Below are 15,461 nucleotides of genomic sequence, written 5' to 3' on the forward strand. Positions count from 1 at the left end.
CACCAGATCAAGCATTTGGACCCAATTCTTACCTAGTGTAGCACTATATTAGTCAATGAAGCTTCACAGATTTATATCAGCTGGGGATCTAGCCTTTTTTATTTCTTGCAATATTACTTAACATAATAAAAGTAACATTAATAGTCTTGTTCCTAGATCCACTAGTTTTGAACCAATTACTTTCCATTAAAAATTTATTAATTGTAGGAAAATAAACATACTCACATGTTCTAAAGCAAACTCAGTGTGAATGAGAGGCTCATTTTCTACTCTGCTCTGAAGATCTGCGACAAATGTTCTGTTATTGTTAGCTTAATTTGCCACATATTTAGCTCAGGATCTTAACTAAAAATAGTATAAATGTGCCAGATTCATTGTTTCTATTATTTTAGCTAAAGCAAAATGGTTAACTGTCAAGTCACATTTTGCCTTCATAGTTTCCATTTATGACATGCAATAACTGCATCCATTACAGATCTATATTCCTATCAAAGTTGAGGTAAGGCATGAGATGAAAAGAACAATCTACATCCAGGAACCTCCATATACTGATGAAGCGTTAGGCTCATTAATTGCTCTTCTATTACAAAATATACCTGTTTATATTCATTTAATATTATTTTGCTCTTGAAAATTTGTCAGATTTGGATTGCGTAGGGTGGGTGTGCTGCTGCTATTAGTTCAGTCTGTCTGTGAAAAGAACAAGGTTGCCTGTTTAGTCTTGCACTCCAGCACTACTAACCTTATTGAGACATGTGGAATAAAGATTTAATTTCACTACATTAATATTTGCTAATCTGCCACTGTCATTCTTCCAAATATTATTTTAAGGTTCAGATAAGTTTACTTCCCCCAAGCAATCAACAATCCCCTTCTCTCTCCCTTTTCTCTATTTGCAACCAGTCAACAGGCCTAACTCTATTTCACTGAGAGTTCCCCCAGTTATAGGCCTGAAAAAAACATCTTTTTTATAATCCTCCTGCAACTGATTATGTTCAGTCTCCAGTGGGGTCAGTTAGCCCCTGGTGGATTCTACCAGAATGCCAAGTGCATATGTGTAATAGGCAAGTTACGCCAATTGGGTTCCCTAGATTGCCAATTTTTTGGGCTTGGCATAGTTTTTTGACCTTTTGGGTTCATGCACTTAGAGGCTTTCCAGGAGTGATGTAAGTAAGGTGTTACGGTACACCATACCAGTAAGCTTTTTATAGCCTATATGGCATACCGGAAAGACACAGGAGAAGCAGAACGTGGGGCTGCCTGGAGGCCCCATGCCAGCAGCTCCTCCGGCATGGCTATACTGTGCCCAGCCCTTACACACAGCTGTATACACGTGTCTCCTGTCTGGGGTCTGTAGACCAGCCCCATTGGAGGACAGGGCTGGGGGAGGAATGGCCACGCCAGAGGAGCTGCCAGCGTGGGGCTCGGTTGCTAGAGTGTCTGAAAAAAATATTCTCTGCTGTCACAGGAAGCTAGTTTGAAGCTCTTATGCTGGCAATTCCCAAAGCAGGTCTGACTGTGAACTGGCTATTGTTCCAGAGAGCAAGCCCTCCTCTTCTCTTAGCAGCCCACACAGAAGCTGTGCTGTGTCCACCCACTGGGAGCGCTCCCCTCCCCAGGTAACATGGGATGGATCATGGGGAAGGGAGGGGAGAGCACGGGGCCATGGGCTGGGGGTGGGGCGGGGTCACATGAGGAGTCATGTGGGGGGTCACATGGGGAGGTTGCGTGCCCTCCCTTTAGCTGGTGCCGCATACCGGTAAGAAATGAATTCTACTTGTACCACCGCTTTCCAGTCATAGACAGATGTGTTCTTGGGCAGTTCTGATGTGAAGGACAGAGGGCACAAACCATTTGACTCACAACCCAACTATGGATCCAACACAGAACTTAAGGAGTGGTCCAGCCCCATAAGGAGATAATTGAATGTGATGGGGAGAGAGGTGGTCATGGACCTGTGGGAAGGGAGGAGAAGACCTCAAATAAACTGAATGATTCAGACAAACCAGGGAATAAACATCTAAAGCTTTAGAGGATAATAAGTCACTTAAAAACAGCATGTACTGAATGTTGGCCTGATCAAACCAGCCATATTCTACAACACAGTGCCTTTCTTTTCAAAGCAATTTGAAAAGATTTAAATGTCTTGAGGAAAAAGCAACTGAGTAACTTGCCTCTGGTATTATCATGAAAGCACTGATTACTTTGGAACTGTTTCTGTTGCTAAATTAACTAAGGGGGAAGACCCCTCATGTTGATTGTGAAGAATGTGTGGGGACATCTAATTGGAGATTTGGATATGGGTAAGTGGTGATGAGGCTCATGGCTCATACTCGAGCATGGAAATAAGATTCTTTCCAACTATCAGTGGTACATAGCAGGAGGTGTCAAATACCACACAGAAATACTGCTGAAGATTTTAGGACAGGAATTCAAGAATATTGCAGTAACTGAAAGTCTAAGGGGAATTTTTGTAGGCAGAATGTACTTATCCAAATTGCAATTTGGCCTCAGTCTAGTGCATTTGGTTTTCTTTGACATATGGAACACTTCCTTACTGTATTAGTCTCATCTTCATTTCACCCAGCACCTCAGAACCTGTTTTAAAATCCATCCAAGTCAAAGGCCTGTGTTAGTCAAGAGCAACCTGATTCTTCAGATCTGCTGATTTTTTGAATTATTTCTGACCTGAAGTGTATGAAATATTTTCAATTCAGCCACTATTACAGACCTTTGAGATTAAGTTAAATGGTGCCCTGTGACATGATGTGGAAGACAATAACTCAGGGTAATTCCAGTATTTATTATTATAGTTATTGTCTCTTTAAATCTAAAAACACATTGTCTGGGATGGTAGTGTTTTCAGGAATCCAAATAACTGGTGATTCTGCAGTCTTTCCAAAGGAAAAAAAAAGCTTCATATTAAGTGACAGACCTGACAGGAAACATCATTGATTTTCTAGATCAATACCCAAGTTACAATAAATACCTTTACAGTTTAGGAGTGCAGTACAACAAATTTTCCATTTTCGCATGAGGAGACTTCTTGTGTCAGTTGAATTTATTGCTTTAGAAACACTGGAGACCTGCAGTGCATTTTATATTGTATTATCCAAACAAATGTGAAATACAGTTGTGGCACTTTTTGCAACCAGCAACAGTCCAGAGAGAAATCAAAGCTCATCTCTTCACTGAGATTACAAAATATTCTTGGATAACATTCTTTAATTTTTGTAGTACTTTCTGCTGAACGAATTAGGTGCTGATGAATACTTATCAGTCACGAGGATCTACTTAGAGCCATTTACAAAGCTTACTACTTGTTTCAGTTGCTGTTGATCAACAACGGAAAGTGAATTATTCAGTTACTTTAAATCAAATATATGCCAAATAACCATTATCAGCAAGAAATAGGACACTTTGTAGATAAAATTTAGGAACTTTTATTCTCTTTTTGACTATTTACATTAACATTACTGCAATATTTAGCATAGTCCTTTATAAGTCTCTGAAGGTTTTTTCTTTTCAGTGTGTAGAAAAACAATTATATCTGATATACTTAAAAAGTTAATTGCTGTTTCAGAGGCATTGAGCCAGATCCTCTGGAAGCTGGCATAGCTCCATTGACTTCAGTGCAGCTATGTCAATTTACAGCAGCTGAGGATCTGGTCTGCTCTAGATCCAAGCCAAATATCTTGTACTTAAAATGAGGAATAGCAGTAATATCTCTAGAACCAGAATGAAATGTTTAAATGCTCCCACCGTAGTTATCTTTGTTGTTCAACTTGTTTTTTGAGGAGCCTGAAGATTTATCAACTCATAAAGGGCACTTGATCCTTCTCAAAATAAGTGTAATACAATATTCACTCGTTCATAGAGCTTTCATTGTGTCTTGGCTTCTTTCTTTCCAGGGCAAAATTCTGCTCTGAGCTCTAAATGGTTGAGTTTGATCCATGTTGACTGTTATGTATCACCTTATTATCTTCTAGGTGCTTACAAACTGATTGTTTTATTTGCTCCATTAAATTTCCAGGTACCAAAGTTAAGTTTTCCTTATTCTCCTTTTTACAGATATGGTTTTTATTTGCCTCTTTCCAGTCCTCTGGGATCTCTCCCATCCTCCATGAGTTCTCAAAGATAAGGGCACAGAAATCTCTTCAGCCAGTTCCTTAAGTATACTAGGATGTATTTTGTCACACCCTGCCTTCTCGAAGACATCTAATTTGTCTAAGTAATTCTTAAATTGTCCTTTCCCTATTTAGCCTCAGATGCTACCCCATTTACACTACTGTTTGCTATGTTACTAGTCTGATCGCTGCTAACCTTTTCGGTAAAAACAGAAATAAAAAAAAAGAAATAAAAAACTGAAACAAAAAAAGGCATGTAACGCTTTAGCCACTTGCTGCATTTTCTTTTATTGTCTCTCCTTCCTCATTGAGTAGTGGGCCTAGCCAGTCCTTGGTCTTCCTCTTGCTTCTAAGGCAGTGTTTCCCAAACTTGGGATGCTGCTTGTGTAGGGAAAGCCCCCGGCAAGCCAGGCCGGTTTGTTTACCTGCCGCGTCCACAGGTCCGAGCCGATCGGGCTCCCACTGGCTGCGGTTCGCTGCTCCAGGCCAATGAGAGCTGCTGGAAGCGGTGTGGGCTGAGGGATGTGCTGGCCGCTGCTTCCAGCAGCTCCCATTGGCCTGGAGCAGCGAACCGCGGCCAGTGGGAGCTGCGATCGGCCGAACTGCGGACGCAGCAGGTACACAAACCGGCCCAGCTCGCCAGGGGCTTTCCCTAACAAGCGGCGTCCCAAGTTTGGGAAACACTGTTCTAATGTATTTGTAAAATGTTTTATTACCTTTTATGTCCCTAGCTAGTTTAATTATATATTGTGCCTTGTCCTTTCTAATTTTGTCCCTACATACTTGTTTGTGGGTGGGCAGTATTCATCCATCATAATTTGACTATTTCCACATTTTTGTATGATTCTTTTTTTAGTTTCGGGTCACTAAAGAGCTCCTGATTAAGCCAGGGTGGTCTCTTGCCATACTTCCTATCTTTCCTATGCCCTGAGATACTTTGCTCTGGTGCCCTTAATAATATCCCTTTAAAAAACTGCCAATGCTCCTGAATTCTTTTTTTCCCTTAGACTTGCTTCCCATGGGATCTTACCTACCAATTCTCCGAGTTTGATAAAGTTTGCCTTCTTGTAGTCCATTGTCTTTATTCTCCTTTTTTCTTCCTACCATTGCTTAGATCATGACTGCTATCATTTCATGATCACTTTCACCCAAGCTTCCTTCAACTTCAAATTCTCAGTTTCTCCTTATTTGTCATAATCAAATCTAGAACAGCCTCTCCCCTGGTTGCTTTCTCCACTTTCTGCAATAAAAAAGTTGTTTCCAATGCATTCCAAGAACTTGCGGGATAATTTGTATCATTTTTCCAGCAGATGCTTGAGTACTTGAAATCCCGCATCACTACTAAGTCCTGTGCTTTGGCTGATTTTGTTTGTTGTTTAAGAAACCCACATTGACTGCACCACAACTAAGGTGGGGCAGAGTTTGTCTGGGGCTTACCCAGGAAGGACAGCTTCGCTTTATATCCAGTGCAGGTACTCTATAGGGAAGGCAGTCAGTGACCAGATAAATGACCTGGTAAAGACTTAAAAGGAGGTACTGGATAAAGGAACAGAATAGGGGAGGGGTTGGGGACTCCTCTGATTAGTATGGCAGGGAGCCAACTCTCCCTTCCCCCCCATTCTCATAGCCCACCCTAACCTTCATCCAAGGGTGGTGGATGGTAAGGTCCAAGCCATGGGTCGGCTGGGGGACCTGGATGGAAACAGGGGGGCTGGTGGAAGCCCTGGAGAATTGATCTGAATAAGCATGGATTTGCCTGCACCATACACGTTATCTACCAGGTAGTCCCAGACATCTATATAATAAAGTTGCAGCCTGATTAAAATCCATAACAAGTGTCTCCTGTCCTTCTTGCAGTGCATTGGATGGTTCTCTATATTGAAAGTCAGGCGATGAGTGTTCTATTCATTCCTCTGCTATGTGACCTTGGGCAAATCACCTCACTTCTCTGTACTCTGCTTCCTTCTCTTCATCTGTCAGGTTTATTTAGATTGTAAAATCTTTGGGGAAGTGCCTGTCTCTTACTGTGTGTTTGCACAATAGGGCCTCAAACTTGGCTGGAGCGTCTAGACACTACTGTAATGCAAATAATAAATATTAATTATCCTGAGTGTTACATTGCACTTATATAGTGTTTGAGGATCTAAAAGCAAATAATCACATCCTTTTGTCTGCCGTTCTCAAATCTTAAATACATTTCTTTTCAAATGAAAATTCTAAATTATTAATTTAAAATCCATTAGTATAACAAACACTATTAATTTTGGGGTAAAAAATGACTAGGACCTCCATGTATTCCAGCTGTCTGGCTCTTAGGACCAGATCTTTCTTCTTTAAATTTGTAAAAAACTCAGGGGAATGATGGACATGATCCTAAGAGACACTGAGTGATGACAGCTGTTCCTGCAGCCAGTGGGAACTGTTGATGGAACAGTGCTCTTCAGGATCAAACCCATGACAATTGGTTAAGAGGACAGAATCTTCAGTTTAGACAAGAAGGGTCTGATTCTCTGAGTGGCTAAGCACCCTCAACTCTCTTGTTAATAACTTGACATTTGTAGGTTTTGAGGGATTTCTCAAAAAATCCCTCAAATTATATTTGTGAATTAGAATGTTTAAAATTAATGTTTCTATATTTTGTATATTCTGTTAATTTCATTTATAAATTGTATACACAGAGATTCTAAGAACATAATCATGATTCCTGTGATGTCAAGGACAAAACTCTCATTGATTAAACAGGAGCAGATCAGACCTCATAATGAATGGATCACTCTCTGTTATAAAGGTGGTTTAAAACCCCCCCCAAAGATTCCAGAGTTTACGTTCAGTTAGGTCTATCTAAAGCAGGTATAAATGACTAGAATATTTAACTTCTACCACTAGTTCCTGCATCCACCTCTGACTCAAAACTCTTCCAACAACTACTCCCCAATTTAAAGCACCTATCATCTCCTCTGGTGTCATTTTCTGGAAAAAAGTCTGAGACAAGCTCATTCCCATGTCTGGTGATGTGGGACCTGCTAGGTCCTGCTGATCTGACTGTTTTAAGAGGCTCAGGATCCTTTTGTCCCTGGATTTTTAAAGGTCCAGACACTTTAAGAGTTATACATCTTTGAGCTAGAGCTGGTCAAAAACCATAATTTCTGTTCCACAGGAAATGTGAGAAATTTCTTTAAAAAAAAAAAAAGTTTGGAATCAGAATGAAAAGCTGAAATTTCCCACTGAGTGAAAATTGTAATTCCCACTTCCCTAGAATCATTAAGACATTTTGTTTCAATAATATCATTTGGACCCATCATATTAAAATATTAAATATAATATATAAAATAATATATTGATATGATATAATATTTTAACATGTCAAAAAAATCAAAACAATAAAGTCGAATAGAAATGTTTTGATGTTATTGAAATGACACATTGTCTTTTTTCCATCCAAAATGCTTTCTAAATTGATACGAGAAACATTTTGATTCTGACAAAACTTAATTTTTCAATGGAAATTTGTTCCATCTAATATTTTTCATTAGCTCTACTTTGAGCCATTTTATGACATCCATTTATATAGCAACGTGTGTCATTCACAATGCCCAAGTCAGGTTTGCTTTTTTTCTTCTTCTTTTTACGGGGAGGGATAGCTCAGTGGTTTGAGCATTGGCCTGCTAAACCCAGGTTTGTGAGTTCCATCCTTGAGAAGACCACTTAGGGATCTGGGACAAAAATTGGTCCTGCTAGTGAAGGCAGGGGGCTGTACTCAATGACCTTTCAAGGTCCCTTCCAGTTCTAGGAGATTGGTATATCTCCTATTATTATAACCGGAGCCCAGGCACTGATCCAAAGCCCACTGAAGTACATGGAAAGTTGGCTTTGGTATCAGCTGACTTCTATTGATTGATTTAAGCTTAGTCATTGCTATTAATTTCTGTCAGCCCTCAAGTGATTCTTGAAGTTTTTTTTCAAAAATGTGAAGTGCATCATGTTGTTTCATGCTATGCTTGTTTCATGAGTCTCTTCAGAAATAACAACAAAAATAGTCTTAAAAAAGACCATCAGAAGACAATGATCTCTAACTCTTTTCCTAATAGTCAAAGGGGAAATAAAAACATAGGTGAGCTCCTCTCATACAGGAGAGTAGAGCAGAAAGAAATAATAAAAAATGGAACCAAATATTGCAGATCAATGTATGTAGGTACCTAAGTATTCATATAAATCTTGGCACTGCAGTATCTGACCACCGCCTAAGAATTGAAACATAGAATTAAAAATAACCATCTGTTTGGCCATGTCTGCAAGAGCAAAAATTGATCTTAAATGTGTAAAACTGTCTGTATGGACATTAATGGGGGTTTTCAACCCAGTTGAGCAAATGTAACTGGAATACTTCACACCTTTTTGTCCTTGTAGACACAGTCTTTCTCTCTTTTTACTTTCCAGTCTGTAGCAGAAATAGATTGATTAGTTTAAATGTTTTGTTTAAAAACACTTGCTCAAGTTATTGTGCATGTGTGTGCGTGTCTAGGCATGTGTGAAGAACTACCTGAGGAAAAGCTAAGTTGAAGAAATGTCATTAATTTTTAAAAATGGAGAGGTCTGCCTTCAATCTCATTTCTTGCAGGACTGAATTCCATAGTCTAGTCCAGCTCCTGTGAAAGTTCTGTCTCCAAGTTCTTTGAGTCTCCCCCTAGGAGCTGACAATGTAATTGTTCCTATGGAACGTAGCTGGCATGTGAGGTCATAGTCAAAGAGGGAGAGGTGATCAATCAGATAGCTAGAGCTAATCCTATGGAGGACTTTGAATATCAAGACACAGATCTTGAACTAGACTCTGTTCTCAATAGAGAGGCATTATACGGAGCGGTGGAACCAAACTGATGTTCTCACAGTGGCCTTTGTTGCTAAGCAGATGGGCTGCAATGTTTTGTACCAGTTGGAAGTTTTCAGGGCATATGGCTTCATTCCTATGTATAATAAATTGTAATAATCAAGACTTGAGGTCACAAATGGCCTAGGTTACCAGGGCTATGGTTAGGTTTAATCAGTTGTGGTGCCAACCACAGATGAGTGTTGTTTGCTTTATGATTATTTAAGGGCATCCAATACTATTCAGGAAGCCAAAAGCATCCCAAGGCGTTTGACTGACAACTATCTGAGAATAAGTGCCTTCGATACTGAGGAATGTAATCCAAGAGGTACATTTTTCAAAGTGTTTGTCTTCTTAGTAGTATCCATCTCAGTCTCACTTGTGTCTCACTTAGCTGGCTGTTCTCCATTCAGGTGCTGATTTCAATTACGCACTGAGAAAGGCAGAGGGTTGGGTGGTTTGTGTATGAGGTGAATGAGATATAGCCTGGAGTATCACCTGGGGACTGCAGACACTTCAGCGTGTGTTATTTTACCCTCTCTCTCTCTCTCTCTCTCTCAATGGCTGAATAGATTCTGGAATTAACTCTTCTTCCTCTTTCATTATTGTCTTTTTTTTTAAAATGTGAATCTCTTCTCTCTCCCCTCTAGTCTATTCCTATAGTCTCAGGATCATGCTTGTCACGACTGAGTTACACTATGAAAATTTTGATTATTTCTCAATTGCTGGTTCATGGTCCCACTGTGGGGAAGTGCTGGAGCTAAATTTCTCTTGAGTTCCCTTCCACTTTGTGCTCTTTTGACCTTTGCAGTGCAGTAGCCAACTGATAAATCTTTCTCCTGGCAGTCTGCTCAGCAATGTTTCTTCTGATAAATATCCTACTCAGATCATAGCTTTGGTCTCAAACTAGCTGCTGCAGAAGCTCATCACTAGAGATTAAGCTCCATCTCTTTGCCAAAAAAAAAAGAAAGAAAGATTGTTTTTAATGGATGTTTGTTAGCTTTACACTTTACAGGAGATACTGATAGAAACTCATGATTGGGAAACTTGGAAACTCCATCAATTTCTGTGGCTCCTAGATTATATCATGGTGGCATATATATAACTTAGGCACAGCAGAGACCAAGAGTCTTCAGTAGAGTTGGAGCTATTTATGATGGTGGTGAATTTGGCCTCAAATCTTCAAAATCTTGTGCTTCTAAAAATATGGACGTTTAATTGTTCACTCAAATGATCACTTTCGGTCAGATTGTGAAGTCCTTATTCCCACTGGTGATTACTTACTTATCTGAATAGTCCTGCAATGAGTAACTGTGCACCAGCGAAAGTTAAGGGCTTCATACTCTGGCTGTAAGAGCTAGAAGGTGTAATTTCTAGCCTAAGGATGCATAGCCACACTAGTTCTGATGGAGTTACTGTATTAAAAATAAAAGTGTAACCACAATAGCACGAGCAACAGGAGATGCTAGCCCCCTGAGTATGATCGTATCCAAGACCCTAGATGTATACTTGGGTGGCTAGCCCCTCCTGCTACTGTGGCTATACTTCTATTTTCAATCAGAGATAGAGTTGGAAATTAGACCTTCCAGATCCAGTGTAGACATTCCCCTAGAAATCTCAGCTGATTATTTGTACATGCAATTACTGTGCCTGGCAATGCAATTTTGAAGATTTAGGCCCAGAAATAGGAAGGTTAGTAGGCACCATTGATAGAAAAGCTTTGCATTGTAGTTTGGATGAATATTCAGGTTATCTGAACCTTTAAGTCCTCCCGATTTTCAATTGCTTATGGAAGAGAATTCTAGCCTGTTTTTCAGAGGTACTCAGCTCTTGAAACTCTCAGTTAAGTCAAAGGAACTTCTGGATACTCAGTACCTCTGAAAATAAGACTGAGGGTCCAGAACTGTATCTGTGAGTGCATCTGTTCACATGTTTAAAAATCTGTATTTGTAGTTGCAAAATGGGTAATTGTACATGCAAATACAAAGTGATATTTGCACATATCTCAACATGTGTGTGCTCAGTTACTCAGTTTGCAAGTGCAGGGTCTTGCATTCAAAGTCAGATGCACCTACATATTGTCTGGATCTAGTCAAAGTATCTATAATAAGATCCAAGCTACCCTCAAGTTCTTAAGGCTTTCCCACATACTGACCATGACCATAGTCATCATCTCCACTGTTCCTTTTAGGAAAGGCCCATATGTGTACTTTTTGACCCAGTATCTAGACTGGTCCACCTTTTTTGACTTAGTTTCCTACATATCTGAGCCTAGTTTGCTGCCTTTTAAATATCTGGCAGTTAATGTCCTCAATATAAGTATCTCCGATTCAATTTCAGGTTGCCTTAAATTAAAACCAACTTCATTTTAGCAAAATAGAGAGAGAGAGAATCATAGAAAAAAATTAAATTGAATAAATATATGGCTAGAATAAATGGAGTGCATATGAATAGTCAACTGGATCTTTTGATCATACTCTTTTGCATTAATAGAAATACAAATATTCTAATTTAATGAGCATTCAGGTTGGTAGTTCTCAAACAGCTTTTATTTCATGTTGCTTCAGGGTAGCATCTCCTGGACAGTGGGCAGTTGCCTTAGCTAGTGGAAATTGGTGTAGCTCCACTGGCTTCAACAGAGCCAAGTTGATTTCCATCAGTTGAGGGTCTGGGTCCCAGGAAGTTACTAATGCAGCTTTGATGATTTGGCCAATCCAGCCCCTCTGTCAGCTTTTAACAATAATAGTTCTTGAGCTTTGTGATCTTCAGTTTTCATTCATTCAATATTTAGAGGTTCCCACTCTATGGCTCACAGATAACTTGCTGGTGATCCCCAGTGAGCTGACTGGTCTTATGGTGCTGGCTCCTCCACCTTGCTAAACCACATAAAAATACAGCTAAGGGTATGTTAAGTACTTTCCTAATATTACTCTACATGGAAGCAATATGTTCTTCCTATAGAAGTGTTACACAATCAGCAATGGGAAGAGAGGTGGTCTCCATGAGTGCAAATGACAGGAGAGGTGGTCTGTGAAAGCAAGTCTCTAATAAGATATGACCCACATTATGATTAAAAATTTGAGAGATTAATAATGTTAGAAATTACATCATCTTTTATCTCTGATGTCAAAGCGCATAGAACATATACTTACAACTATATCTCTTTCCTACAGCATGTTTGATTAAGTTCAGCATCCCTTGATATACAAACTTTTCCTTCCCTCAAAATCTCTCCTTCCCTGCACACCATTTATATAGTTTCATAATGAACATTTCAAAGAGTCTTTTTGATCATGCATCTAGTTAGCACCTTTGGTACCATTTCAGAGGACACACATACACTTTGTGTTGTCAGAGCAAATATCCCACTTGGAGAACATTTTTAACATCCTAATTATTTTCTTTCTGCAGGTGGTCTTTCTGGCTCCTGAATGAATTATTGGGCATCTTATGATTTATCTACACACTTTTCAGTTCACTTACATTTACACATCAACTAGGATTCCAATGAGGCAGTCTTCTTCTCATGTCCTTGTCACAAACTAGATGCTTTCCCCAGAACTGTGCACAAACAATATCTCTTTCTTTCCATTGCTGCAGCAAGGTCCTCCTTCAAACAGATCTCCCCAAGGAGTCAGCAAATGATCAGGTTGTTCATGGTCTGCACCTCACCACACTCACATATATTCATGTCATTAGAGTAGCCCTATTTGATCATGTTAGACTTTGATCTGCCAGTTTGCATGCACACACAGTTCAGGCATCGCCACATTGACTAGTCTGTATCAGCACCTCTGGGAAGATTCTCTTGACGTTCCAGATCTATTTTAATGCCCCTTTCTTTCCATAACCTCAGTTGTGCCTTGCCAGCTGTCATATCCAAAGGCACAACACTGGTTATAAAAGTCTTTCATGATTTAAGGCATTTGATTACTCCAGTGTGACCATATAATGGATGCCTTGGATCTTCCATTTGCCATGATCTTTCCCTTTGGCTTGCTACCCTCCGCCTGATATCAGGTGGTAGAATGCCAGCCAGTAAGTACAGGCTGTATCCCACAAAAGCTTATACTGAAATAAATTTGTTAGTCTCTAAAGTGCCACAAGTACTCCTGTTCTTTTTTTAGTAAGTACAGGCTATCATTTGGTGTTGGCTTTAGAGATCATGTTATTCTATTACAACTGTTGTTTAGAACAGGGCCTAATTTGTTAGCATGGATGGATTACACCCACACTGGACATGCATACTGTGCCCTGGAGTAGCACATGATGACAGCAGTGGTCCACAAAGCAGCTGGATTGGCTCCCCACTTTGAGGTGACCAGCTTTTGGAGGATGTTGTTAGGGACACTAACTTTCCTTTTTTTTTCAACTTCCTTTTAATTGTCTCCTCTTTCTGACCTGACTCTCCTCTGCCTCACACTTCATTTATTTTCACTGAACACTGAGAAGGGACTACAAGCAGTGGGAAAAAGCTGCTACAGTCTCAATGCATGCATCAGAGCTTGCAATCACACAGTTCAGCAAAATCCCAGAAGAATGAGCATTCGAAGAGCTTGACTTTTCTTCACACCACAACTAAAAATGCCATGGGGTGGGTTGAGTCTGACATTTAGGCTAATCAGTAAAAATTGTTACTGCATTTTACTGTAATGGACTAAAACATTGTAGCTTGAAACAGTGTTACTGAAGGATGCTGTAGTACTTTTGATTAATAGTTTAACCAGCATTAATTTAAAATTAACCCAAACAACAGGTGGCCTAGTCATGTGATTTAATGGCACTATGACAGCAGAACCAATTTTAAGGATGCTAGTAGAGCTGATAAAAGCAGAGGGGAGATTAATGTAGACAGGAAACAATTCAACATGCAATTACACCAATACACAATAAATGTGAGCAATTAAACCCAAGATTGTCTGATCCTGGAAAGAAAAGCTCCAGCTTAGAACTTAATGCTGAATGGTACAAGGCCATGTTAATCAAAGTAGTAGGACAGTAAATCTCTTGGAGCAAACTTCTAGAACATTTCAGGTTCAGTAATGTATGAATACAGAATGCCAGAGAAGTTAGGATTAGATGCCCCAGAGATTTTTTTTTAAATGGATCATCAATTTTATACATACACTGTTTTTGATGGACTGTTTGCAAGTAATATAAATCTATTAGGTAACATTTTAGAGCTGCATAATCTCCCTGTGCCATTGAACTGGCATGCAACCTTTTTCGTGCAGCAGAATGTTCCTGTTGACCTCAGTATCAAGACTCATAATAGGCAGCCCTAATTAAATGTTTGTTACATAGGTTTACAAAGTGAGGGTCCTGTTGTGTCCCCATTGGCTTCTGGATGTTTTGAAGGCCGTAGTTATCAAGAGTGCTTTTTAGCACTGGTACTTAACACAATGGTTTCAATCTTTCCTTTCAAATGAAGACCTCACCATGGTTACCCTTGCCTCTGGCATCTTGAGCTGGATTATTGTAATGTGCTCTGCATGGGGCTACACCTTAAAACCATTTTGAATTTGCAGAAGTACAGAATGAAGCTACTTGTTTATTAAGTGGTGCTACTACAGATAGCACATTATATCTGTAAGGAAGACAGCCCCAAATAGGAAGGTTAATCATGATGAGTGAAGATATATATGTGTATATATACAAACAAAAATTGAAAATAAAGAGATGCTACAGTGCAGAATTCTTCATTCATCTCAATGCAGGGTGCATTGGAAATGTCACAAGATAGCAGTTTCCAGCTTAATTTCTGGAACAAAAATATGTGGATATTTTTCAGATAGATGGATGCTTATTGATTGAGTATCTTAACTGGAAACAGCAGATAAAGGGGTGGAGAGAATGAAAAAAGATTCTCACAAATGAGGAAATAATTAAGTTCTTGTGGTTTCACAAAAAAGTGTCTTACTTTGTGGGTTTGCCTAGATTTTTTTTCTGGATTCTGAGGAGACAAAATGTAGTTTCTATAGGGGAAATGGGTGCTATTTTATTATCTCTTTCTCGCTTTCAAAATCTTACCCTGTGGTATATTAGAGGCAATTCACATTTTTCCGTGCTTGTGCTCCATTCTATCCATGGACTGCCAAATAAATCCTAGGTTCAATTCAAAGTCCTTATGCTTATCTATAAAGACCTAATGGACTAGGTCTTCTTCAGAGATGGCTTCAGTTTCCTCACCCAAAATGCAGGTTGTGATCAACAAGAATTGTTTTATTGTTGGTCCCAAAGTAGTACTGGTGGGGGCTGGAGGATGGATTTTCTTGATTGATGTTCCTCTGTGGAATTTGCTCCCACCAGAAATATGGCTCGGCCAAAGTCATGCTTCCTACGTGGCACCTTGCTGCAGACTCATCCCTATATACTGGCTTTCCTGTCATTTGATGCTGGCATGGTCCTAACATTGCATTCTGAACATCACCTGGGTTTTCCACTTTTGTTAAAGAAGCAGTTCCTGCCAA

This window comes from Mauremys mutica, chromosome 2 (assembly GCF_020497125.1).
Source record: "Mauremys mutica isolate MM-2020 ecotype Southern chromosome 2, ASM2049712v1, whole genome shotgun sequence".
Lineage (NCBI taxonomy): Eukaryota > Metazoa > Chordata > Testudines > Geoemydidae > Mauremys > Mauremys mutica.